This window comes from Pelodiscus sinensis, chromosome 13 (assembly GCF_052426305.1).
Source record: "Pelodiscus sinensis isolate ZL-2025 chromosome 13, ASM5242630v1, whole genome shotgun sequence".
Lineage (NCBI taxonomy): Eukaryota > Metazoa > Chordata > Testudines > Trionychidae > Pelodiscus > Pelodiscus sinensis.
The window spans coordinates 28,002,570-28,030,072 of NC_143064.1; the positions used below are offsets into that span (position 1 = coordinate 28,002,570).

The following is a 27,503-nucleotide window of genomic DNA, read 5'->3' on the forward strand; positions in this document are numbered from 1 at the left end:
GATGGCGGCCCCGCCTCCCAGCTGGGGACTCCCAAGCTGGGAGGCAAGGCTGCCATCAGCACTGGGCACCTGTGATTGAGCAGAAGCCTGGCGGGGGCATGGGGAGTGGCTGGGAGTCTGCCCCCGCAAGGCTTCTGCACAATCACAGGCTCTCAGCACCGATCGTGGCCCCGCCTCCCAGGCTGAGAGTCTCAGCTGGGAGGCGGGGTTACGATTGCTGCTTATCCTGCATTCTTTTTTTTTTTTTCCTCCTTGACCAAAAAATACCAGGTGTCTGGTATTTTTTGGGACACCATCTGGCAACCCTAACAATGACTTCCTCCCCTGGAAGGGGGCGCAGACCAAGATCGGAATGGTCACTGCTGGAGGGCAGTGCCCTGAAGAGAACCCCTCACCCAAAAGGGACGCGTCGGCGTCGGAGCAGCCGGTTACTTCCCCAAAAGCCACCCTGAGGGAAGAAGCCGTGAAAGGGAATCGAACCTGCTACAAATGGTAAATAATCTATTCCTGTCACTGGCAGATAATTCAGTGGATACTCAACAGAACAATAAAACCAGACAAATAATCGTATCTGTCAAAAAACAAACAAACAAATCAGCACCGAACTAAATAAAGAAACTATTAAAGCAAGTGAAGCAAATACAATTTTTCCTTACAGATTTCCTGGTTACGAAAGGAACCCAGTCTAATGTTCTTCCCGTACACATTACATTTGTTTACAATGCAAGCCATGATAAAGACCACTCCAGCAAACTGTTCAACAACCATAGCTGGAAATTAAAAACTCTAAAGGGGAAAAGTGTGAGTTGAATCACACTTTAAAGAACCTATTGCCCCACCCTTGCACATAAGGGTGTTAATTCTCACTGCTGCCAAAAAATGGAAGTTGCATTGGAGCTATCTAACATATCCCACAGTGCCCAGAGACTTACAGTGCGAGGTGGAAAGAAATTTAGGAGAAGACATTCATGAACACCACCTTTATTACAGCTGGAAACTCCAATCACAGACTTACATCTGTCTGTCTCCAGGGAAGTGTTTGCTAAGTAAGTATTTCCAGGAAAGAACTCCCTAGTGTAGACCAGGGTTCAAAGTCGGACCGAGCCATTCCGGCGCCCCGGGCAGACAGGTTAATTGCACCCCGGGTTGGTGGAGGGCGCATGCGCAGCCCCGCCCCCACACCAGCATGTAAGGGAGGGTCCATGTGCGGCCCGGTCCCCACCCAACGCGTGGGGGAGGGCGCGCAGAGCTGGCGGTGGCAGGATGCATGTGCCCAACCCGGGGCGGGCCGAGCCTGGCCGTGCAGAGGGGGGAAGGGCACTGCTGGTCACTGCTGCGGGGGTTAACATGGCCCCAGCCCCGGGCAGCCACTGCAGGGTGGCTGCTGGGAGCTGCTGCACGCCCCTTACAGCTGCCATCAGGCGCCCCCTCATAGGTTGGCACCCCGGGCAGCTGCCTGGCTAGCCCATGCCTTAATCGGTCCCTGCCAGGGCTTATTTCCCCTTATTTTGAAATAACAAGCAGAGCATCTACACTACCAAGCCTATTATTTTAAAATAAGGGGCTGGTTATTTTGAAATAACTCCGGCTTTCCACAAGGAACAAGGCTTATTTTGAAACAGTTATTTCAAAACATTCCACTGCTGCTATTTTGAAATAACTACTCCCTAGAGTCATTCAAAGTAATTATTCCCCAGTGCTTCCTGAGGCTCTAAGTCGAGGTAGCACATCCATATTGAGAGCCTGTCAGACTAATTTTGAGGCTTTCCTGTAGCGTGGACACACTATTTCGACAGCTATTTTAGGAGCTATTTTAGGAGTTATTTCTAAATAAGTTATTTGAAATAATTTCCCAGTGTAGACATGTCCTGAGTGACCACTTTTAACAACTGTCGATCCCACACTAAACATTCTAGTTACTCTTCCGGGTGTGTGGAAGCACCTTTGAGGGAGGGAGAGGGGATCCTTGCCAACTGGATTATATCTTTTTCTTCTACCCTATACTTAGCTTCAGGAAAGTCTTTTTGGAGGTTAGGACAGTTATGGCTAGCCTGGAAATACTGTAGCCTGTAGATTCTTCATATGTTATGATGGTGGCAACTCAGTCCTTGCAGCTGGCCAGTATACTTCTGTTGACTACTTAAGTGGAACTACTGGATGTCTTTTGTCTTATAACCATGTTTGAAAAAAATCAGATGGCACAAAATTGTCTACAGCCAGATGTCATCCACACTTGCATAACATGATTTATTGTCACTGAAAAATGATAATGATTCAACCAGGAATCAACAAAGAAGAGTCTCAGAACATCCCCCATTTTTCTAATTATTGAAATATTTAGTCCTCTACGCTGATCTAACAATATAGTTCTGAAAGTTCAAAGAAAGGGAATAAAACTTCAAGAATTAACAACAAATTGGAAGTTAACCTTTTAAAAATGTGCAGCTGTCAAATGCAAGTATTTATTTTCCAGAGATATTTAATATAACAATCCTCATGGATGGGATGACACAATAGATGTGATATATCTAGGCTTTAGTAAGGCTTTTGATACTGTCTCACATGACCATCTCCTAAATGAGTTAAGGAAATATGGCCTAGATTAACCTACAGGTTGAAACTCTAAACCAGGATTCTCTGGTCTGATAACATCTGTGGTCCAGCATGGATGTTGCAGGACCAGAGAGTCCTGGTGGAAGGCCAGCAGCAGGGACCCCTATGGGTCTGGCAGGGAAGGAGGCTGCCCACAGCAAGCTTCTCAGAGGGGTTGGGAGACCTGGTGCTTGGCTGCCTCACAGTGGCTTGGTGGTGGCACGCAGCTGCTCATCAGGTGTCAGAGCCACAGCGCGCAGCTGCATGGTGGGTTCAGCAGGAGATGGGAAACCAGCCAGGAGGCCGGCAGTCAGGCCATGGGGTCTAAAGGCAGGGTTCCAGAAATGACCTCCCTTGGTCTGGCAAAATCCCTCATCTGGGACCAGTCAGGTCCTGAGGGTGCCAAACCAGGAAGGTCCAACCTGTACTATAAAGTGGGCACAAAACTGGCTGGAAAACCATACCATTCTCTCCATCAACGTCACACCCCACAACAGAAAGACTAATCCAGAAATCTATCCCTGCAACAAACCCCATTGTCAACTCTATCCATGTACCCTTACTGACACCATCACAGGACCTAACTTCATCAATATATCGTCAAAGGCTCATTCACATGCACATCTACTAATGTAATATATGTCATCATCAGTGTTCCCTCTTACTGGGCAGGGATGATCAATCACCTAGGGAAGCTGTTCTGCCATGTAGCTTAGAGGGAACATTGGTCAGCATGTACCAACAATGCTCCTCTCCTGTTTGGCTTGTAGAATTGGCCTGAAACAGCCAAATACACAGGGAAGCCTTGGAACTTTAACTTCATTTAGTAGTTTGCTATCACAGAGGTATGAAGAGAGACATTGGCTGGATGGCCTGCTACATTCCACATCCTAATGACATTAAAAATAAAATAATAATAATAATGGGTACTGAAGAACAATTTGCAACTTCTCCATCAGCCTCATGTAGCATGGGGACTCTAATTGACTATTTCTCCCCTCCACTCCCCCTCTCCCCCTGTGCTACCATCCTCTATTTATTCTGAAACTAGACCTTTAATAACTCCATTCATCTGAAGAAGTGGGTTGAACCCACGAAAGCTCATGATACCATCTTCATGTTTTGTTAGTCTTTAAGGTGCTGCAAGACTATTTGTTGATGTTTAAGTTTTCCCAGTTACAGACTAACTTGGCTATCTCTCTGAAGCATCTATACAAAATGTTATGGTTGTTCTTTCAAAAGTTTATAACTGAACACTGATGTAATACAGCTTTGAAACTTCACTGTGCTGAAGAAAAATGTTGCTTTTAAGCATTTTATTTAAATGAAGCAAGAACAGAAATGCTTTCCTTTACTTGTCAAACCTTTTAGCAACTCCCCTTCCCTTTTTTTTTGGTATTCTGGTTGCAAATCAGATGTGGTTGATCAGTCAGTTTGTATCTCTGTTGATAATGCTGAAGTTCTACTATATATCATATTGTTTACTATTGCTTAATTACCACAGGACATATAGCACTGATCTGCAGAGTCACAGAAGTGCCTTTTTCATTAGCTATTTGGTGTTATAGACCTGGAATTACCTAATTACCTATGAAGTTAACCAGAAGATTTTCTTTTCTCATATAAAAGAATCAACATGTTTTTGTTTTTAGCAGCTGTAAATTATTTAGTACTTATTCTATGAGTCAAGCTCTATTACTCATTTTCTTGATGACTCATTGTGTAAATTCAGACTAATTCTATTGATTTCAGGGTTGAGGCATTTTGGTGAGACAATGTTTAGGGACTTCAGTGAAGTCACTGTATTTACACCAATATAATTCAGTGCAGAATCTTTGGCTAACAGGGCCTAATTCTTCCTTTAATTTACACCCATAAAGCTTCACTGCAACCACCACAGAATCCCACTGGAACCATTAGAGTTGGATGGATGTAGAATTAAATTCACCACATGGATAGGAACCATCTGTAAATCAGCCCTCCTTACAATACATCTCCTTGTAAAATTCTTGAGTAGGAGTCACAAACAAAAAACACATTCTTTTGCAATTCTGGGTTGCACCCATCACATGCTGGAGAGCAACACTATTTCTCATGTTCTGTATATCACAACGCACATCCCTCTCCAAGCATGTAGAAGGCAAATAGGTCAGGCTTCAAAATTCAGCTGTTCCCACATCACTGCTGTAGATCAGAGTCTCATAAGATTTCTATTAGAAACATGGCTTTCTGGAGCTCATATCTTTCCTTCTGGCTAAATACTCATGTTGCATGAAGGATAAGCCTCAGAGAAAGAGCCTCAATTTTGTAGCTTTTCCACAAGCTGTCCAACAATGACTCAAGAGTGTGGTTGCCAACCTTAGGGCAGACTATTAAGAAACAAGCCCCGAACTCAAAATTGGCTGCTAGTTCTATACATCGATTTCACCAAATCAGTTCTCAAGTGTAAACTCGTCAGGCACTATAACAGCCTTAACATGGAGTCAGAGTTCCACTGGGTACTCCAATTTGTCTGGTCACTAAAGTAAGCTTATTTTTCTGATCGATAGTTCCTAATGCCAAAGATCACAGTAATATTCAGATTACTCTCAGTCCCAAAGGACCAGTGACTTACTTGTCAATTACACCTTAGATCTCACACCAAAGACAATGTTTGTAGTCAATCCTGTAATAATCTAAAGATTTATTACATAGGAGAAAGTAAACAAAAGAGTTATTTATACGATTAAAGCAGGTAAATATGTATATATACAAATGGGTTCCAATCAAACTTAAAAAGGATTAGAAGCTTTTATGAACAACAAACTATGTGTCTTTTATGGCTAACCATGGTAAGTCCTATCGCATTTTTTACTTATGCTTAGCAATCTTTGCCCCTCAGAGCTCAAGTATCATAATGCTACAGTTCCTCCTTGCAGGGAGTTTTAATCCCTCCCTCGCCTTCTTCAATTTGGAAACTCAGCTGATGGGAAGAATTCATGTCTCTTCTTCACTAGGGCAGGGAGAACAATCTAAGTGTTATGTCCTCTGATGCTCCACAATAGTTCATTCAGTGATGTTGGGCTTTCCTTGTGGGAGAGGACATAACATGTTCCGCTGAAAGTATGTTACACTAATGTCTCTTCTGTGTGGTGATTTTAGGCATTTACAGAGACTTACAATGCAAATGTTCAACTATTACTTGACAATATGGGATACAGATGCTATAAATAGAGCCCTGCATGGGTACAAAATTGATATCCACATTTGCATTTGCAAAAATGATCTGCAGATATCTGCAAATTTGCAGGGTTTTAAATACAAAATTTGTATCTGCATCCATATCTGCCAAAATGAGCTGGGCATATCCACATCCACAGGTGCAGATACCCATAAATATAAATGGATATCCTCAGATTTAGATCGAATGCTCATAAGTTTCTGCATGTATTAAATAAAAAGTCTAAATGTTACGCTCATTTTTATAATTACCTATTTTAACAATATTAATATGTAGCTGCATCAGACTGACATCAACTATTTGTCAGTATTCATGCGAGGCACAGAGACCCTGACATGAGCTGGCAACTGGCTTGCCAGCATCACACCTCCATTTTGTAACATTTCCAAATGGAAATTCCTTTGGCTATTTTTAAGTTAGTTGGAGGAGAGCAAAGCAAAGCCACATACCTGCTTGAAATCCTTACATATTTCAAAGTTTAGTTGCTCATTAGTGCCTCAGAATTGGCTTTTGGTTTTCAAATGATATTTTGGAGACTACAAATCTTTATATTGGTGGAATTCTTCCACTGGTTTGTTTTAACTGTTCCAGTGCTGGTACATTGGACAAAATGCACTCGGCAATCCAATATGGCCTTATTAAGTCTCACCATTTCATTGTGAGATGAGGCATTAACAGAATATTGGGAGGACCTAGCACTAGAATGGCAGAGAATGCTACAGTTAAGGATAGGGAATCCTTAACAGAACTGCATAGGAATACTGGACAGCATCTGTCTACAGCATTCCTGGCATTGATAGAATCTGCCCATATTACTGCTGCCTACAACCAGCACCTGCCCAGCATACTCTGCCTGATTCTTGCCAACACTATCAAGTCCCTCTATTCCATGAGCACAATATGCATTCAAAAATTTAAATGCATTCTATATAAAATAACCCCAGGAGAAGGAGAGGGGAAACAGAATGTAAAGCATGTGTGAGAGCACTTCTCAGCATAGATAGCATTTATAGAAAGTGACGGTTTGGCCAGGCTAGACTATCTGAAAACAAATAATGTTATTGGACTCCTCCCCCCCCCCACGCACACACACCCTTATCTTTCCGTGTACAGATGAAAAGCCCACCCAGCTAGACTTGTACTTCTGGCAGAGAGTGGGGCCAGCAGCACTGCCTCAAAAAACTGTAGATGCCACAAAGAGCAGCAGTTTTCAGAGGCCCTAGAAAGGGGCATTCCTGTGCTTATTTCCTAGATCTAGTGGTAGCAGGTTTAGAGAAGAACTGCCCCATTCCAAGAGAGGCAGAGCTAGTGGGGACTGCACAGGAAAACCTGTGCTACCCTTTTCCCAAGAAGCTTGAGCAATAGATGAGTGGTGGAGAAACATCCTCACCCTCCCTAATCAACTTCTCAAGAACAGAAGAGCCAGATGGGGGGGGAGGGGATCTGGGATGCAGCTCTGATCCTTCCTCTCTCCCCTTAGGACAATTATTGACCCTGAGGATCCCACTTCTGCTGCAGAGCTGTTAATGCCCTCCATTGGGCTCCCTTCCTGCTGCTAGAAGAGAAGGCAAGGCCTGTAAGAAAATCCCGCTAGATGACACCCGGTATTTTTTGGTCAAGCAAAAAAGGAATGGAATGCGGGATAAGCGGCGATCGCAACCCCACCTCCCAGCACGGACTCCCAACTGAGAGGCAAAGCTGTGAACACTGCTGGGAGCCTGTGATTGCACAGAAGCCTGGCGGGGGCGGGGCTGCCCACGTCAGGCTTCCATCCGGCGCCCAGCCGGAAAAAAAATCAGAGGATACCAGACACTGCACGTATCCAATATGGTCTGATTTTTTTTTTTTACCGGGCAGAGGGCTCAAATACCGGACTGTCCGGTAGGATACCGGACTGTCCGGTAGGATACCGGACACCTGGCAACCCTACCTAAGACCCTTCTCTTTGAGCTAGACGAATACCTCCACTCAGAAAAATACCTCCACTCCTATATCCCAGGAGTGGATATAGAGGCAGACACAAGTTTGCCTTGCTTGAGCATGCCTCACTCTACTCCAATTTCTCTCCCAAGCTCTCATTCTTTGGAAGGGATCTTCCCCCTTCCAACTGCTCTAAGATCAGGTCAAGTGCCTTGTATTTCCACGTACTTCATTATTGTTTAAACCAGATTCTACATAAAAACTTGGAAGTGCTAAAGACACACCAGGATACGTGTGTGTTTTCCCCAAAGATAACAGAATCCTTGGCACCAATGCACAACTTTGTACTTTTCATGATAAACATGAAGGAACACTAGATCCTGAATACAGAGCTCTCCAAGCAGTAACTGTTTCACCTCTGTTATTCTGAAAAACAACAGGCCTCTGTTCCTCCTTTGCAGGGCTGGGAAGGAATCTGAACGAAATGGAAGTGTTTGGAAGAAAAGCATTAGTCTGCAACCAGGGTTGTCAGATGGTTTCAACTAAAATACTGGACACACTTGACATTACATCACAATCTGCATTACATCTTATTTAGAAGCTACCAGACATTTATATTTTCTCTATTTGTTTCCCGAATAGTCAAATACTGGACTGTCCAGTTCAAAACCAGACACCTGGCAACCCTACTAGCAACTCAAATATGTGTAAAAACGTTATGTAAAATTGGAAAACACGCACGCAAAAACTTGTGAAACAAGCATTTTCATAAGTGGCTATTATGAAAACATATATTCCAGATGTATTGTCATGATATTTATTTATTAGCCAAAGCAGAAGACACTTGGTTTTCTCCTATCTTTACTTGAATTTTAGTCCTATCTTTACTTGAAATAAATTTTATTTAAGAAAGCAATCACCGGTCCATGAGCATTCATTCTGGGCCCATCTTTGGAAAGACTCCCATCGTAGGAGTCTGCTTTCAAGTTTCATTTCAAAACCAAATATTTATGATGGCCTGGATTATAGGCTTGGGTGGAAATCAGGCAAAGCTTCTCAATTTAGGGATCTATTAAAAAAAAATCTCAAATTCAATTACGGAGGTGTGAACCAAAACAAGGCTTACACAAAGTCCTGAGCACTAACCTGTCCCCACTCCCCCCAACTGTCTCTGCCACAGTAGCAATGCTGTAGAGCACAAGTTGTGGGAAGAGGCTGCACCTTGCACTGCATCTGGCTCAAGGACTAACTAATCCACTAGGGACCTCCAACAGGTCCTCAAAAGATCCATATTTGCTGGGAACTAGGGATGTGAAAGTGTACATGGTTAAGCAACGAACCTGGTTCCCTGGCTCCTGTGGAGCTGCCGGTCACTGTCCACTTCCCCTACCCCATGTGCCGCTGCCTCTGTATTAGAAGCTGTAGTGCAGGGAATGGGGGGAGCCAGTGTGCACGGGGAGCAAGCTTTTAAACAGGCTCCTGCGCGTATCTGCTCTCATGGAGCCCCCTGTTCATCCCACACTGTTTCCTCAGTATCAGCCTGATACCACTTAATCAAATCCCTCATAGGTCTGATCTCCCTCAGAGTAATGCAATGATTCCTTACATTTCTGTATCACTATATTATGTTTTGTATGTTGTGCACACACACATTATTATGACCTTCAATTTATTTTGGAGTGCATGATGCTTCCCAGAAAAACAACAGATACTGTTCTTGCTTCTTTATCATTTAAATTATAATCCCCTTACTGTATTTATGCAATGGCCCATACTGTCAAGGGCACAAAGCTCCCATATCGCACATTTCTGGATTATTAATTTAGCTAACAAACCATATTTCCACTTTCAGGTTCCTCCATCCCCTCCTTCCTAAAATGCAAAACCATCAGATAGTTAGAAATGTACTGCTCAGTGCTAGTGTGGGTTAAAAGCTTACCACATAAGAGGAATCGGATGACTAAAAGGCCACAGCACAGTTTTGTTGAGAATGAATAAAGAGAATGCGACCTTTTTAAGGCTCTCTCCATTTCTCCTCCACAACACTCCTGATTCTCATTCTAAGAGGTCCCAGCACCAAGGTCTGGTCAGCTGGAATTTACCTCACTCCAGCTAAATTCAGCACTTAAGGGCAACCAAGAAGGTGGCCCACTTCTAGGAATACTACTTGGCACAAGCCTAGCAACCATATACTTCATCAAATGAAGCAATGGGCTTCGTGGTCTGTAGATACAGGAGGCCCTTGACTTGCGACCGCCCGAGTTCCGACTCCCCACACTTACAAAAATGGTTGTAAGTGTGGAAGGGGCCGGAAACCCCCATTTTATGTCCTTGGCCTGCACTTACGATGGTGCACGGCACCTATCGTAAATGAGGATTTGAGTTACGATGCCCTCGACTTGCGACACTTCCTCCAGAACCAATCATGTCGGAAGTCAGGGGCCTCCTGTATAAAGACAGATTTCATATAAATAATTTTCAGTGTGGGATCACTACCAGAAAACAATTCACATCAGTTTGGCAGGCACTTTGGCAAGAATGAATCTTTCCTTGTTTTTTAGAATATATCCGTTAATTTGCCATAGCTCTTCCTTAACAATGGGGTCCAATACCTAGAAAGCACAGCCGGAGTTTAAGCTTAAGAATATTGATTTGAAGGATATTTTACTATTGGAGTCCATTGGTTAAAGCAAAGGGCCAGACTCAGGATTTGATTCATCTCTCTGCCACTGATTCACTGAATGACCTTGTGCAAGCCTCAGGTAAATGTCCCTATACCAGAATTTAATCCTCTTTCAAATGATAAAATAATATTACTCATGTCACAAGGCTGTTGCAAAGCCTAAATACTGTTTGTAGAATATTTCAAGATACTTAAGTGAAAGGAGTACTGCACAGTATTATTAACCTGTGAACATGTCCATGTGAGATGAAGACAGGGGTCAGCACTCTTGCTCTGAAGCGGTCTTTGAATTCCAGGCATATTTAGTGGGTGGGGGGTCATACAATGGCTGCATACCAGCAGCAGCAGTTGGATTTTCTTGTTTCATTGAGCCTTACAATTATAGAATTCCATTCAGTCCATTCTTGTGGCAGCATATAACAATACTGCAAAATATAATCAGTATGCCAGGTCAGCAATTTCCACTACAGGAAAATACTCATTTTGGTGACCTGTATTCTAATTAAAACAAGCTACCCGGCAGAGCAATTGGGGTAAATTAACAGGTGGATCAGTCTGGCATACCTTGGAATATCATGCTGAGGGCATTCCTATTCTCTAATAATGGGAAGCAATCTTCACTCATCCCAAAGTCAGAATTTGTGTATGCTTTGGAAGTGAAGCATCTCCTACTTGTAGAACTGATGCCACAATAGAAATAATGTGAATCAAAGGCTCTCACTAAGTTAGATGATGTACCCATTCACTGGCATGTGCTGTTCAGTGCTCCTTGATTATTATTACTGCCATCATGAAGGAGGTGTGATGAAAATATGCTTTTAAAACATATGTATAAGTTGAATATGCTTTCTGCAAATTGAGATATATGATCTATCGTGCAAGAGCTTGCACTCCTCAGAATGTGTATATTCTATCTGTGTGCATGTATCACTTTTGCATGTGAAGTTAGAAATATAAAGTGGAAATCTGTTTATTAATCTAGGTCTTCTAGTGAAAGCCATTAGTGGTACTTAAGGAACTTAATGGCCTAGTGCTTAAGACAATGATCTATAAATAGTTGTGTTTTTCCTATAAGCATGTACTATGGTTGGTCCTGTAAAGACATTTGACCATGACACCCGGTATTGAAATCCATCTTGAATTTTGTATTTTTCTGCGGGGAATAGAACAAAGACTTCCTGCTCTGGGAAAATTCTATTTAAGGAATGGGAAGCAAATGATGATGGTCATCAGCTGGCATCAGAGATTACTCCCCACCACAAGAGGACACATGAAAGGACCTGGAAAAAAAGAACTCATAACAAGGGAAGAAGCTTCTAGAACCAGTTCAGGAAAATGATCAGTTCTGATCTGAAAGTTGTTTACCTAAAAGGAGAACAGCGGTGAGAAAAATTGTAACAATTTCTCTTAGTGTATTAGGTTTACTTGGCATATTTTATTTTAGCTTAGAAATTTAATTTGATCTATCATCACTTGCTGCCACTTCGACCATGCTTTTTATACTTAATAAAATAACTTTTCTTTATTATCAAATCCAATGTAAAATAATCGTCACCTGTGTGGGAACAAGAGCTGTGCATCTCTCTCTTTCATTGATAAAGGGGGCAAACTGTATAAGCTTTCTCTGTGTTATACTTTTATACAGAGTAAGACTGTTTTTATTTGGGGTTTGGGGCTATGCATTGTCAAGTCCTTGGGTATGTCTACACTACCCCGCTAGTTCGAACTAGCGGGGGTAATGTAGTCATCCGCACTTGCAAATGAAGCCTAGGATTTTAATTTCCTGGGCTTCATTTGCATGAAGCCAGCCGGCGCCATTTTTAAATGTCGGCTAGTTCGAACCCCGTGCCGCGCGGCTACACTCGGCTTCCTAATCCAAACTAGCTGTACTCCTCATTCCACGAGGAGTACAGCTAGTTCAGATTAGAAGCCTAATCCGAACTAGCTACTCCGTGCCGCGTGTAGCCGCGCGGCACGGGGTTCGAACTAGCCGGCATTTAAAAATGGCGCCGGACGGCTTCATGCAAATGAAGCCCGGGAAATTCAAATCCCGGGCTTCATTTGCAATTGCGGATGACTACATTACCCCCGCTAGTTCGAACTAGCGGGGTAGTGTAGACATACCCCTTGTGACTGAATCCTCCCAAAGCTGAGCTTTGAGTGTCTGTATTACACTGCTGGTGTCTGTTACCCCAAGTCTTTGCCCTTACTTGGGGAGACCAGAGCTTCTGGCTCAGCAGGATAGGGTGGTGGCAGGTAGGCAGGCTCAAGGGAATCTCTGTGACCTAATCTGTCCCAGAAGGATGGAACGGTGATAAGAGCGTGAGGAGCTGATCAGCTCAACCTGTTGAGCACAGAAAGGGTCTGCCATGAAATGAGGAGATGGGATAAGAAGGAATCTTTCAGCCAAGAATGAAAGTCACAAGACCTTACATCTCATCTCAGACTAGCCACAGATTTTTCATCCTTAGGGGAGGCAAGAAAGCTCTTGATATGATTGGTTTGGAGTAAGTGGTTACAGGGCGGATGCATTCCAAGGACTGGAACTCCCTGCTGCACAAACAACATTAATAATATAGAGGAAAACAAATGGAAAACAGACTCCTACCCAGAGCAGAGCATCAGCAATCCCTGCAGAGGGCTCCAATGAGTGTACAAACATGAGACACAAATCTCTTAACATCTAATTAGTCAAATAAATCAGCTATGGCAAAGATGACACATGGGCTATCCAAGGACATTTTGCAGAGAAGCTCCTTCCTTGCCTCCCTAGCATAAGGGAAGAGAACAACACGGATTCCTTCTCAAGGCTGCCTGACAGGCAGTGATTTCAGAATTTCCCTTCCAAAGCAGCAGAGAGAAGCCCAGGCAAGAGGCCAGATTAGTCACACATGATACTAGAGGAAACTTACAGGCAATTTATGAGCAATCCAAAGCGGCTCTGCATTGGAAAGGATTACAGCCAAGCTTTGTATCTTTCCTGCGAGAAAAAAAAAAAATCTGCAGAGCAGGCGCCAAGTTTTACAATTCATGCAATTGCTGGCCTCAGCATCGTCGGAACCTCTGCTGGCCCCTGGTCATGTCTCAATAGAACTAAGCTTAAGAGAACATTAGTGTTCCCTCTAATTTTTGCCATCCCAAGCCGAATTATTTTTCTTATGTGCACCAGTGTGACATGCGACACGGAGTTGATGTGAGATACATCACCTTCATATTGTTGCACATAACAAAATTAATGTGATGGAGGTGGAGCCAAGGGGTTCTGAGTGTGGGAGGAGGCTCAGGACTGGAGCAGAGGGTTGGGGTGCAGAAATGTGAGGCTTCTGGCTAGAACTGCAGGCTCTAGTGTGAGATTGGGATTGAGGGGCTCAGGACTGGAACAGAAGGTTAGGGTGCAAGGGCTCTGGCTGGCGGTACAGGGAGGGCTTGGGGGGGATCAAGATGGGGCAGGGAATTGGGGCTCAGGCTTTCCTGGGAGGCACTGTGCTGGGGTGGACAAGGAGGGGTCCCTGCCCCCCCAGCTGCGGTAGCTCTGTGCTGGGGCCAGCAGGGAGAGACTCCTCTCCACCATCCCCAGCAGCTCCGTGATGGAGCTGGGGAGGAGAGGGTTCTCTTCTGGCCATGGCAACTTCAGGGCTTGGGGAGAGATCAGCCCTGAGTCCCTGTGTGGGACTTAATGGGAAGCTCCACAGCTTAGGGGGAATTAGAGACCATCCATTGGTAGGTACCCTTTCCCAGGGGTCAAGGGTTAACTTCATGGCATCCTCTCATGTTTGCACTCATGGAGGTGCTGAATGAACACTGTGATACAACTGGCCAATCAGCACACCAAGTTGTTCCCAAAAACAGTGGGACACGTTTGAAAATTATGCCCTGATTAGTGCTCTGATTAGTCCAAAGCTAAATAAGTGAGTCAATGATGGAACAAGTATCAGAGGGGTAGCCCTGTTAGTCTGAATCTGCATAAACAACTAGAAGTCCTCTGGCATGATGCATCTGATGAAGTGGGTCTTTGCCCATGAAAGCTTATGCTCCAATAAATCTGTTAGTCTATAAGGTGCCACAGGACTTCTCATTAGTGATGGAACAATAATTAAAGCCCAGGAGTTCCCAAATCTGTGTCTGATATTATAAATGTAATCCAGGAAGCAAGTTGGTCTCACCTCACCTAGGAGGACTGGTTATTAGGAGGAGGCTAAAGACAAACACCTTTTACTGCAGAGCCCCGAGCCTCTGACTGAGCAGAGCTGATTAATCACCTGCGAAGCTGTGTTGCCACACAGCTTTGAGGGAACACTGGTCCTGTGACACCTTAAAGACTAACAAAATTATATAAAGATAGAGATAGAGAAAAACCCACTTCTTCAGATGCGCTAGAGTGGGAGAAAAGGGGAACCCAGAATTTATAACAGAAAAAGAAGGGAGAGAAAAAAATAGTAACTATCAATTGTAGTGCCGGTGCTAATGGGGCTAAATGAATGGGCTGGAAGTGTCCCATACATTTAACACTTCATTGATATCAAAAGCTAAGGAAGGAAGGCTGGTTTTATAATGGTACATTCAGTTAATATCTTTGTTCAGGCCCAGGGAAACTGTTAATTTCGCATATGAAGGTCAATTCCACACTCTTTTCTCTGTAATTGACTTGTGAAATTCCTTTGTAGAATGAATGGCTACTTTTAAATCCATAATTGAATGCCTACACAGGTTAACTTTTTAGCGCAGACCAGGTCTGAATTTGGCATCAGACCTTGCAGAAGAGACATTACATCAGGGATGGGGATCCTATGGCTCAGGGGCTGGCTGCGGCCCTCCTGGGTTGCCTGGATCTGGCCTCCAAGGCCTAGGGTAGGGATATTAAATATTGGTTAATTGAATAGTCAAGTAACCTCATAAATTCTTATCAGTTAGTTGACTATTCTATAGTCCCCGGGGACAGGTACAGCAGCCAGTGTACTCTGGCCCCATTCCCAAGGAGCGCCCTGCCACTCTGTGCTGCTGCCTCTCTATCCAGACTGGCTGCCTGTCGCCCTGTGCTGCTGCCTCTGATAAGGAGGCAGCAGTGCAGGGTGGCAGCAGCCCCTGTTGACGGGGGAGAAAGGAGGAGGTCTGAACTCCCAGACCCAGCATGAGACAGAACTGAGCTGGGCTGCCTGCCCACTCAGCTCCTAATATACTTTAAATGCAGCGCCACATCAGGGGTAAGTCCCGGACCCTTCACAAGCCAGGACTGAGCTGGACTGCTGGCCAGCCTGCTAAAAAATTCCTTGGAAGAGGTGGGGGATGGGGAGGGAGGGGAATGCGTGTAGTCTATAGAATTAACCTATAAGCTTTTGCTTATCGGTTAATCAACTACACTATTACATCCCTAGGTTAGCCCCCACCCCACACCAGCATTGGGGAGACCATGCTCCCATTCCAGCCCTTACCCCCACATCCTCCCCATAGCCCCAGCCCCTGACTGATTTTTCTGAGAGTCAGCAGCCCGCAGCCCAAAAAAGGTTCTCCACCCCCACATTACATGAAAGAGGAATTAAAGGCTGTGTCCAGATGTTCCCCAACAGCGTTAACTTAGAACTACTGATTTCACAGCGATATACACATTAGAAAGTGTGAATGAGGCAGTCAGAGCAGGTTAAAACAGCTCACAGGTGGGAAAGCTGCTTTCTCGATAGAGATCTCATTTCTGCTCCATATAGAAACATGGCTGTCCAACACTCTATGGCTACGTCTACACTGGCCCCTTCTTCGGAAAGGGCATGCTAATTTTGAAAGTGGGAATAGGGAAATCTGCGGGGGATTTAAATATCCCCCGCGGGATTTAAATGAACATGGCCGCCGCTTTTTTTCCGGCTTTGGGAAAAGCCGGAAAAAAGCGTCTAGACTGGCCCGATCCTCCGGAATAAAGCCCTATTCCGGAGGATCTCTTATTCCTACTTCAAAGTTATTCCTACTTCAAAGTCTCCCAATTATTTTAGGCAGGGAAGGGGAGGAAAAGCCTGCATATATACCATCACCATAATTAGCAGTTTAACAAAACATCAAAGGCTGCATAACGGAGGCAGGCAGCTGCCAAAAGGTTTAAAATCCAGACTCCAAGTCATTAACAGAACAGGATTTGCGAAGAATGAGAGCCTGTTTTTCTTTCTAATAACCAAATTAAGACAGCTCTGCCCATATGTATATTAATAAACCTCTGGCTATCGTTTATTACCCAGCTCTAACGAAAAGCACATTTGCTTTCGGGGATGGAAGGGGTATTTCAATGATACTTAAATTTCTTGAAAGCATCAACAGGGGGCTCCATTTTTGAAAATTTCCAGGCTTCTACACTACACCTAGTATTCTGGAACAGATTACTGGTTATGCTCATTGATTCAATACAAGTACTTACAGTAGCAACATCCAATACTTTCACCAGTTTAGGTTTTCACGACTGGAAGATTCATTAAGCAATATTTTTAATTGAGTCCCAGCATTTGATAATCCAGTCTTGACTGCTGGAACAGAAACAAGTTCTGAAAAAGTAACATTTTCTGCAAAGCCTAGCTTGATTAATGGTCAACTTCTATTTTTACATGCCTTTATGCGCTCAGTCCTGAAGCATTCCATAATTCATAAGACTCATTGTTCAACTCTCCTTACCATTATGAAAACATGTGATCCTCAACGCACATTTACCTCCAGAAGAATTCAGTGACTCAAAAGACACTCCACAATTACAATGAAGCTCTTTGGCATACCAAGAAAACAAAATCAACATTTTATGGAGAATTATAGTTTACCTAACAAGGATCCAAGCTAATGAAGAAACGAAGATTGAATAAGATATTGAAAAATCAGAAACACCTACCACCACCCAAATTAAGCTTTGAATTTTCAAAAAGCTCTTGCTACTCCATAATTTTCAGTGGCTTAGACATGGGATTCATAAAGTTTGAGTAATAAGCTGTTCCAATGAGCAAAAATTATGTTTTGAACTAGCTGAAAAATGTCAAATTAATTTCATGAAGAAATCCTAAGGTTCTGAAATTGATCTTTTTTCAGGTTTTTTTCCTATAAAATACTTCTTTTGTTTTCCTGTGATTATCAACATGTTATTTAGATGGGAATAGAAATTTTTAGTTTGTCAAAATGTCAGTTTGCAGAGTTTTGGTAAGTGAAAACTATCAATATTTTCCATTAGATTTTGAAAAAGATAGTGCTGTGGGTCAGGGATGGGCTGTATCTTTGTCCTTTCCCTATGTCTTTGAGGGAGCACCCTTTCCACGTGATAGGTCTACACTGCCATGCCTCTCAGAACAAAATCTTTGGATTCAGTCAACTGTTCGATTTCACTGTCTTAGGCAACAGCAGCCCATTTACCAACTGCATTTCCTCATCAGGTCCAACTGGATTTAGACACGGTTATAGACTTCCCTCCAGGAACTGTGAGCAGTAGGAAACTGTTGTGACTCAGAACAGTTTCTTCAAAATAATGTTATTTGTCCATACACACAAAACAGAGAGAAAAGGGTTAAAACAACAAACCCTAGGCAGAGCCTTATGTGACTTAAACTAGCAAAGAAAGGCTAAGTGGATCCCATTTATCCGAAGCACCTCTCAGTATTTGGGATGCGTGAGGCAGGCTGAACCTTACAGCTTCTGCCTCTCTGACAGTTTGACTACCCACTCTGTGTCTGAGTATTGGCTCTAGGAGCTCTCTACAGCCCATAGCTCTTTTCATTCCTGCAGTCCAAACCTAGCTCTGATGGATTTAACACCCTAGTTACCCAGTAGCCAGCAACATAGTAACTAGCATGCTCACAGAAATATATTCTGCATGGATGGGACACCAGTAAAAGTGACAGAAGATGGGGAAGGAAGGAGTGTCTTGTGGTTAAGACAGAGAACTGAGAGCCAGGGGGCGTGAATTCCATTCCTGAGTCTGCCAAGAACTTCCTTCATGACTTTGCAGCAAATGAAATTGGGCCCCCATCATATTGACTTCAATAGGATATGATTTTGCCATCTCTTAGACACTGCCTCAGTTTCCTGCTCTATGAGTATAATATTACTTCCTACCTGATGGCAACGTTTGCGAAGTGTGTTCAGAACTTTGGGTGGTAGGCACTATATAAGCATGAAGTATTATACAGGCAGTCCCCAGGTTACATGGATCCGACTTACATCGGATCCCTACTTACAAACGGGGTGAGGCAACCCCGCACTAGCTGCTTCCCCCCAGCAGACCAGGAAGACGCGAAGCTAGCACCCCCCCAGCAGACCAGGGAGATGCGGAGCGGCTTTTCTCAGCAGACACCTCACCTTGAGAATAAAGGACTGAGGGAAGTGAGGTGTGGGAGAATAAAACTGAGCTCTGGAGAAATGTTTGGCTAGAGTTTCCCCTACAATATGTACCAGTTCTGACTTACATACAAATTCAACTTAAGAACAAACCTACAGTCCCTATCTTGTACATAACCCGGGGACTGCCGGTACTGAATTCTGCTACAGGCATATCTCGGGTCCATGACAAAGGAGAATCACAAAACACATCAAACATAATTTAAAACACATGACCTGGATCTTTGTGGAGAGATGGGAAAAGTCTCCAGAGCTTTCTTCATATGACAGGTTGCCAAGCCAAAAGTCTTTGTACAGGTTGTGGAGCCAGCAAGGATGTAAGCTACAGCACATGGTGTGCAGTGAAACCAACAGCTCCCTAGGAGGAGGCTATAATCTCCACAACTCTAACTGGTTAGGAGTACCTATTAAATAGTGGACAGCTCCTGAGTGTCCATGAATGTGAGCAAACAGAGAAAAAGCGGAAATGCTGAAGCATTTCCAAAGTCAGGACACTAGTAGAATGTATTTTATGCAGGAATCCACAACCTCAGAGACTTGCCTTGGAAGCTACCCTATTACCGGTACTTGCCTGAACAATACTGAGCCTTTTAGCTCTAGCCACAAGGCAGGTCAAGCACTACAGTGACTAGATGCTGAATTAGAGACTTATCTGGTGAGAAGCTCAGTCTAATAAGCACATATTAGAGAGAAGTACAGCCCCAGAAGTTTTCCTAACATAAGAGTGAGAAATCAGCCTTAGCACAGGAATATAAAATATTGTGTCTGAATTTTAGGACTGTTTCCAGTCTCTCTTGTCCAACTTGAACATCACACTTTTCTAGTGGCACATCTGTTTCACATCTGCTACAACCTGGGGCCTCAGAGTCTCTGTATCTCCAAAGAGCTATTGTGCCCAACAGCTTTTGAAAACAAGCTTGCCTGCCTTAGCCTAAGGCATTCACTGGCTCGAAGATGGTTGGCCGCTTCCTCTTACGTGTCCTGAATATGATTCACTAGAATTCAAACGCCCAAAAAGAACAGAGCTAATTGGCAATTTACCTGAACGCCAAATATTCATACACAGTGTTTGTTTTCTGAAACTCAACTATACTTCAAAGCTTTGGAGTACTGGATTTGAATGTATATAAAATATTTTTACCCTACCTATTTAAAATTCCAGTCTTCCCTTGGAAAAAGTACAAGAAACCATATGGAAAACCACAGCACCTCTCTAAAATAATAAAAGAAATATGAGAACACCCTTATACAAACACAGTCCAGCAATGGCACCAGACAGTGCAACATTACTGTATGTTTTAGGGTTTGGCACCATTATGGTAGAATACTCCATTATTTTTATATAATTAGCCCATTGTTCCAAGGTCATGAGTTGGCATCCCAGAGAAGTGGAGGCTGCTCGTTACAAAGTCCATGATAAGTGGATGTGGCAAACCACAAGTTTTATCTCTGTAGAGCAGTGATACCCAGAACCTTTCAGGGCTCTGTGAGTCTTTAATAAAGAAGATGTCTGTAGCCTATTACTGAGGGATTCTTTCTCCTTCTTGCAAGGGATTGTTTCAGCATATAGCATGTTGCATCCTGAATTTTAGGACTATAATTCATGTAGCAGTAGAGGTGGTCTGATCAACAATGCCTTCATGGTAAATTGTAGCAAAAGAGTTAAGGGTACCATTTGTGCCTTTGAAAATGCCCCCCATAAATGCTGTGGGAGAGTTCCAGAGCAGTACATGTATATTAGAGAAGAGTATGTAAATTTGTACGCAGGGTTGCCAGATGGTTTCAACAAAAATACTGGACACACTTGCCATTACATCACAATCTTCATTGTATCTTATTTAGAATATATCATTTATATTTTCTCAATTTGTTTCCCAAACAGAAAGCTCAAATACTGGACTGTCCAGTTCAAAACCAGACACCTGGCAACCCTATTTGTACGTGTTCCTTACCAGCATTAAAACCTGATTTGGTTAGCGTGAGGTTGGGGGAGAACAGAAGGTTGGTGACAGATACAAAGTGGTGAGCTTGCTAAAGTAAGGGTACCACCTTGGTGAATTGTTTGCCCTCCCCCAAAGGCAAGATGATCCTTTGTTGGTCTCCAGCAAAGGGCCAATCTAATACCCAAAGCAAATTATGCCGGTAGTTGAGGTAGGAAGGAGACTTTTTCCCTGTTGCAATGAATCAGCACTTTTTTGAGAGATGCTGCTGGAGAGGTCGTTTCAATGCTATCTGAAGCATTTAGAGTCAGACAGGAGAATCAGAAGGGTTTTTAGTAATGCCTAAGAAAATAGAAGAAAGGGAAAGTAGTAGTGAGAAAAAGGATTAAATAACGGGAAGGAGGAGTCATGTTTTGCTTCTCCTTATAAACTTGCCCAGGAGTTGCTTAAGTGAAAAGTTTAATGAAGAGATGGAAGCGCTAGATTCACTACATACAAAGATGCTGGACCAGCCTCTCATATCACCTCTCATGGGCAGTATTGTTCAAATGGTCTTGTACCATAATGATGGCTTCCAGTGCTATAGTAGTAATATTTTTAAAAAAATCACAAAGAGTTGATTTTAGTCTAATTCATGCAAATTTCACAGTGGGACTGTCACCATACTGATATAATGGGAAATTCTGAGTCTTTAGACACACTGTGGACATGAAAGGCAGGATTACCAAGGAAAACAGGGCCATGGAGACCTGAAACATAAATTAGATTACATCTAACCAGTTACTAGTCATTTGTTTTAACAGCTGTTATATTACTCAGGGGCCTGAACCTACACCCATTAAAGCCAATTAAGAGTATTGTTATGGTTTTAACTAAAAGCAGGATGGGGTTCAAGTCATTAACTGACATCAGCTGAGATACATGACAGGTAAAGTGCAGAGATTATGGAGTATACAGAGGCAGAGAAGGAAACAAAAAAAGCAACATTTTTTTTTAAAGCCAGATTGATTTAATAGAAGCTGTATTACAGACGCTGGATGCAAAGTTAGTCCTTTCACACTTGTTTGGACTAGGGGTATCAGAGGAGCTGTGTATACTTTTTTCGGGATTCCCTTTCAATATACTGGGAAATTAAATGAGTGGCTTTTCAGGAGACAGAAAGCTTCTGTGTATCCACAGGAAGGATTTCCATAAACTTCTTTATTAATGTATCATATGCTAGTTGTGAACTGTAGCTCTCTTTGTAGGATGGAATAACTTAATATAAGCGACTCAATGCCAAGTCTCTTATGTGTGCAGAGCTAATATCTGTGGGGAGTGGCGGGGGGGAGGGGGATGTGATAGAATATACCCCTTCCCAGCCTCATAGTAATGTTAGGTTCTCTTTAAATGCTTGGTGTATTACAGCAAAAATACTATGTGTCATATGCACTCAGTAACAGCCACAAATCCCTTGGAAAGTAAAACATTAATGCTATAGGCCAAGTCTTCATCCCTACATGCCAAACCTCTGTAAAATGGCTTGGCACATGAGGCTTCTGCATCAGTTTAAGGGACCAGAATCTTCACCTCAGGCCACTCCATGACTGCTGCTTCAATGAAGTAACCTCCCATAGCAGCTATGCCTTACCATCTTCCAGTACAATAGGATAGGAAGCTCATGGAGACTAGATCTGTGATACTCAGGCCACAAATGAGCACTTTGGCATCCACTGGCCCATACTTACATGCAAGAACACTACACAAGGCACATTCTCTATTGTGAGTTTTATACCCACATCAGGATGGACACTCAGAATGTGTCCTGCAAACATGTGCTTCTAGGCAGAGAAGAGATTGACTATTCTGCTACGAGGAACTACTGACAAGGAATCAGGGATACATAATGTATCACTACTGGCCAAGTCAAACACAGGATCAGCAGGTGACTTTCTGATCTTTAAGAGAATTAGGGGGCTGTATCCCGTGCTCGCTAACCCCCCTCTCTCTGGCAGCTTTTGCAGACAGAGAGCCTGATGACATCATTCTGTTGCACAGTAGGAAAAACTTTTATATACACAAAAAGAGATAATAAATCCAAGGACTGCCACCCCCATCACAGATGCTAAACCTGCTCCTCCCAAAATGAGCTGTTTGACTCTGCATTTTTCTCAGTGCTAGCTCCCCCATGATCTCCGGACTTTACACCTTGTGCTTTACACCTTGTGCTTTACAGAAAATTTGAGATTTAACAGGTTGTCATGTATAGGCAAATTCAGAAATAACAGTGATGTACAAAATCACATGCAAAATTTCATTTCAAAAATAGGGTTTAGAACGCACGCAAACTCACTCTCTCACACTTCCTGAAATGTATGTTACCCAAAAAAGCCACAACTTACAACAGAGCAATCAAACCTGTAGCATTCAAATATAGATCCTATAGACACCCATAGATCCCCATAGTATCCAAATGTTGGAGTTGGACAACTAAAAGTGGCCAGTGGGTACCTAAGTCTATTTCTGGATCCAGTTACTGCATTTTCAACTTCCTGATGTGCTGCATCAAAACATATTACATTCTCTTAAATGGAAGTCTCTGGTCCGGCAACATCCATAGTCCAGCAGGGAGGGACAGGAACAAGGACCTCTGTGGGGCTGGCAGGGCAGTGGGCTGCTCGCAATGAGCTGAAAGCAGGGCCATCCAGTGCATGGCAGCAGGGCTGTCTGGCAGGGATAGGAGCTGCAGTAGCTGAGACTTGGTTGGGCAGGGAGCCATGGCATGCAGCCACAGCTGCCCAGCAGGTCCCAAAGCACCAGTACGTGGCTGCCTGGAAGGTCCCAAAGCCATGGCAGCAGTGACTGCCCAGCAGGGTCGGCAGGGCAGCAGGTTCAGTGGGAGGTGAGGAGCCAGCCAGGAGGCCACTGGACTGGGTGAGGGGAATGGTGGCAGGGGTTCAGAAATGACCTCCCCTGGTCTGGCAAAATCCCTCATCCAGGACCGATCAGGTGCTAAGGATGCCAGACCAGGGAGGTCCAATCTGTACCTATTTCAAACCCGGATAAGTTCTTATGTTTATATAATGCTGTGAAAAAAGCTGTTAATACAGGTTTCATTTACCACTTCACCAAATTTCATGAGTTATCTTGAGGTCTCCTACCACTACAAACAGTGCTGCGCCCACCTCCCCAAAATCACCCCAGAAACATAAGAATCTTAGTGATGTACGTGTACTGGTCCAGATTCCCTACTGCTCCAAAATTAATGGACTGCAATGGCGTACAACAAATATGCCAGATCCTCAGCTGATGTAAGTAAGGAAAGGGAATTATAGGAACATCCAGCATATATTGAGAAAAACCTGATGCTAAGGTGACAAGGCAAGATGAAGAATTCAGAAAGGAATAGCTACATTTTTCCAGCAGTGAGCTATCACAGGAATTGTTGCAATCTTTTGTATCTTTTGTAAACAGCAAAGACAGATAAGCAAACAAGGTACTGTTGTATAGCAGGTAAGCAGAGGCTCAAGAGACCACCACAATCCTGTCCTGAGAAGCTTACAGTAAAGTCAGAAATGGGAACAATATAGAACAAAGTCCATAAAGTTATTATAGCATAAATGTTTCATGGATAGGCAGCTTTGGCAACTTTTCTGAAGGAGGAAATTTAACGCACACATTAACCTGTGGGCTTTTCCAATGAAAAGCTATTGAAAGTGAAAAAGGGAGAGGCCAGAGAGAGACCGATGCAGGAGCACAGAATGTAGGAGAAGAAGGGGACAGGGCAACCACCGTGTTTAAACCATAAGCAGAAAAATTTAACATTTAGTATAGGAATGGATTAGAAGAATATTTGGTTTTTACTAATGGTTAGAAGAATTATTTGGTTTTTTACTAATTGTGACAAAAATGGTGACTATCATATGAGCCAAGTTTTCCCAGAAAACTCAATCCAACCTCTAATTTTTTTACCTGTCCTAAAGGCATAAAAACATGTTGTATCTATAGTCACAGATATCTACATTCTGAAATTTGTGTCCCAAATTAATTTGTGTCCGCCCCACTGTTCCTGAAATTAATTGCAAGTACAGCATGAGGCTGTTTTTCTTTAATTAGCACTGTGTATCCATTCTTTAAATTCAGGAAGATATTTAAATTGAGTAGTAAAAATTAAGAGACTAAGTAGCACGAATGGGGTGGGGCAAATGTATGTGTGTAGCACTGGGTGGGGAGAGAAGAATGAGGAAGATAAAATGAAGTTACATAAGAACATAAGAATGACTGTACTGGGTCTGACCAAAGGTCTATCTAGCCCAGTAGCCTGTCTGCTGACAGTGGCCAGCACCAGGTGCCCTGGAGGGGGTGGACCAAAGACAATGATAAAGCGATTTGTCTCGTGTCATCCGTCTCCAGCCTCTGACAGAGGCCAGGGACACCATTTCTACCCCCTGGCTAATAGCCTTTTATGGACCTAACCTCCATGAATGTATCTAGCTTCTCTTTAAACTCTGTTGTAGTGCTAGCCTTCACAGCCTCCTCTAGCAAGGAGTTCCACAGGTTGACTAAGTGCTGTGTGAAGAAGAACCTTCGCTTATTAGTTTTAAACCTGCTACCCATTAATTTCATTTGGTGTCCTCTAGTCCTTCTATTATGGGAACTAATGAAGAACTTTTCTTTATCAGCCCTCTCCACACCACTCATGCTTTTATAGACCTCTATCATATCCCCCCCTCAGTCTCCTCTTTTCCAAACTGAAAAGTCTCTGTCGCCTTAGCCTCTCTTCTTATGGGACCTGTTCCAAACCCCTGATCATTTTAGTAGCCCTTTTCTGAACCCTTTCCAAGGCCAAGATATCTTTTTTGAGGTGAGGAGACCACATCTATACACAGTACTAAAGATGTAGGCGTACCATAGTTTTATACAGGGGCAGTAAGATATTCTTGGTCTTATTTTCTATCCCTTTCTTAATAATTCCTAACAGTCTATTTGCCTTTTTGACCGCCGCTGCACACTGTGCGGATGTTTTCAGAGAACTATCCACGATAACTCCAAGATCTCTTTCCTGATTTGTCATAGGCAAATTAGCCCCCATCATATTACATGTATAGTTGGGGGTTTTTTTCCAACGTGCATTACTTTACACATATCCACATTAAACTTCATTTGCCATTTTGTTGCCCAGTCAGTAAGTTTTGTGAGATCTTTTTGAAGTTCTTCACAGTCTGCTTCTGTCTTGACTATCTTGAACAGTTTAATATCATCCACAAACTTTACTACCTCACTGCTTGCCCCTTTCTCTAGATCATTTATGAATAAGTTGAATAGGATTGGTCCTAGTACTGACCCTTGGGGGGGACACCACTAGTTACCCCTCTCCATTATGAAAATTTACCATTTATTTCTACCCTTTGTTTCCTGTCTTTTAACCAGTTCTCAATCCACGAATGGACCTTCCCTCTTATCTCATGACAATGTAATTTACACAAGAGCCTTTGGTGAGGGACTTTGTCAAAGGCTTTCTGAAAATCTAAGTATACTGTATCTACTGGATCCCCCTTGTCCGCATGTTTGTTAATCCCTTCAAAGAACTCTAATAGATTAGTAAAACATGATTTCCCTTTACAGAAACCATGTTGACTTTTGCCCAACAAATTATGTTTTTCTACGTGCCTGACAATTTTATTCTTAAATATTGTTTCGACTAATTTGCCCGGTACCGACATTAGACTTACTGGTCTGTAATTGCCGGGATCACCTCTAGAGCCCTATTTAAATATTGGTGTAACGTTAGCTATCTTCCAGTCAGTAGGTACGGAAACCGATTTAAAGGGACAGATTACAAACCACAGTTAACAGTTCTGCAATTTCCCATTTGACTTCTTTTAGAACCCTTGGGTGAATGCCATCTGGTCCCGGTGATTTGTTCATGTTAAGTTTTGCTGTTTGTTCCAAAACCTCCTCTTGACACTCAAACCAGGACAGTTCCTCAGATTCATCTCCCACAAATTAGAGTAAGTGTGGCTTGGTGACTGCAAATTAGGATTAGCAAGATATTTCCTGTGCATGGGGCAGTATCACAAAAGGCACAGACATGGAACTACAAATAGGAAATGAATGGAATAATGGCTGATATTGCTGCTTAAATGGAAGGGCTGAGATGGATGTGCAAAGAAGCCACTTCAACATATGGAGTTTGGCAGAGTCCCTGTCAGAGATCCTTAAGATAAAGAATGGGAATATTTCCCAGTATGGAAAACATCTACCAATGCACCCCCACTAGAGTAGTGCTGTAACAGCAAGCAGTTTGAGAGAAATTGTATAAGGAGCAAGACGACATTACACTGTACGTGGTGTTTTCAGCTACCTGTTCCAAGCATTTAGCTATGGTTGTGATCAGCTCTCTGTTAATTACTGCAGGACATTTCAATTACTGGATACATATTATTTGAATCATATGTCCAGGCTTTTCCTCTGAGTGACTTGTTCCACAATGCGACTTTGAAGCATAAAAAATAGTCCATTATTTCTTGAAAGCCTTAATCTAAAACCTCTTGCTAGGAAGGTTCTCAAGCTTTCTGGTTTCCCCTTACAGCTTTATGGTCATTTATAAAAAATCTCTAGGTTGTTTGCTTTAGTTCTAGATTGCTGTGAACAGAACTGGTTGTCACAGCTTAGTTTGTTCATGCAAAGGCCCATGCTGCCATAGAAAGAGTTTCCATCTTGTGAGGTGCACATATGAATATGCCCATGATAATACGGAGATCAGGAATGTTGGGTTTCCCAACAATTGTTGCTTTATCTGCACCCACACAGAAGAGAAGGG

The 27,503-nt window shown here is 43.0% G+C and overlaps 1 protein-coding gene across 4 annotated transcripts in view; it reads right to left on the reverse strand.

Annotated features, from left to right (window-relative positions):
* The window catches only part of OPHN1 (oligophrenin 1), a 138,593-nt gene that overhangs the window by 104,070 nt on the left and 7,020 nt on the right, over nt 1–27,503 (reverse strand). The window lies entirely within an intron of this gene.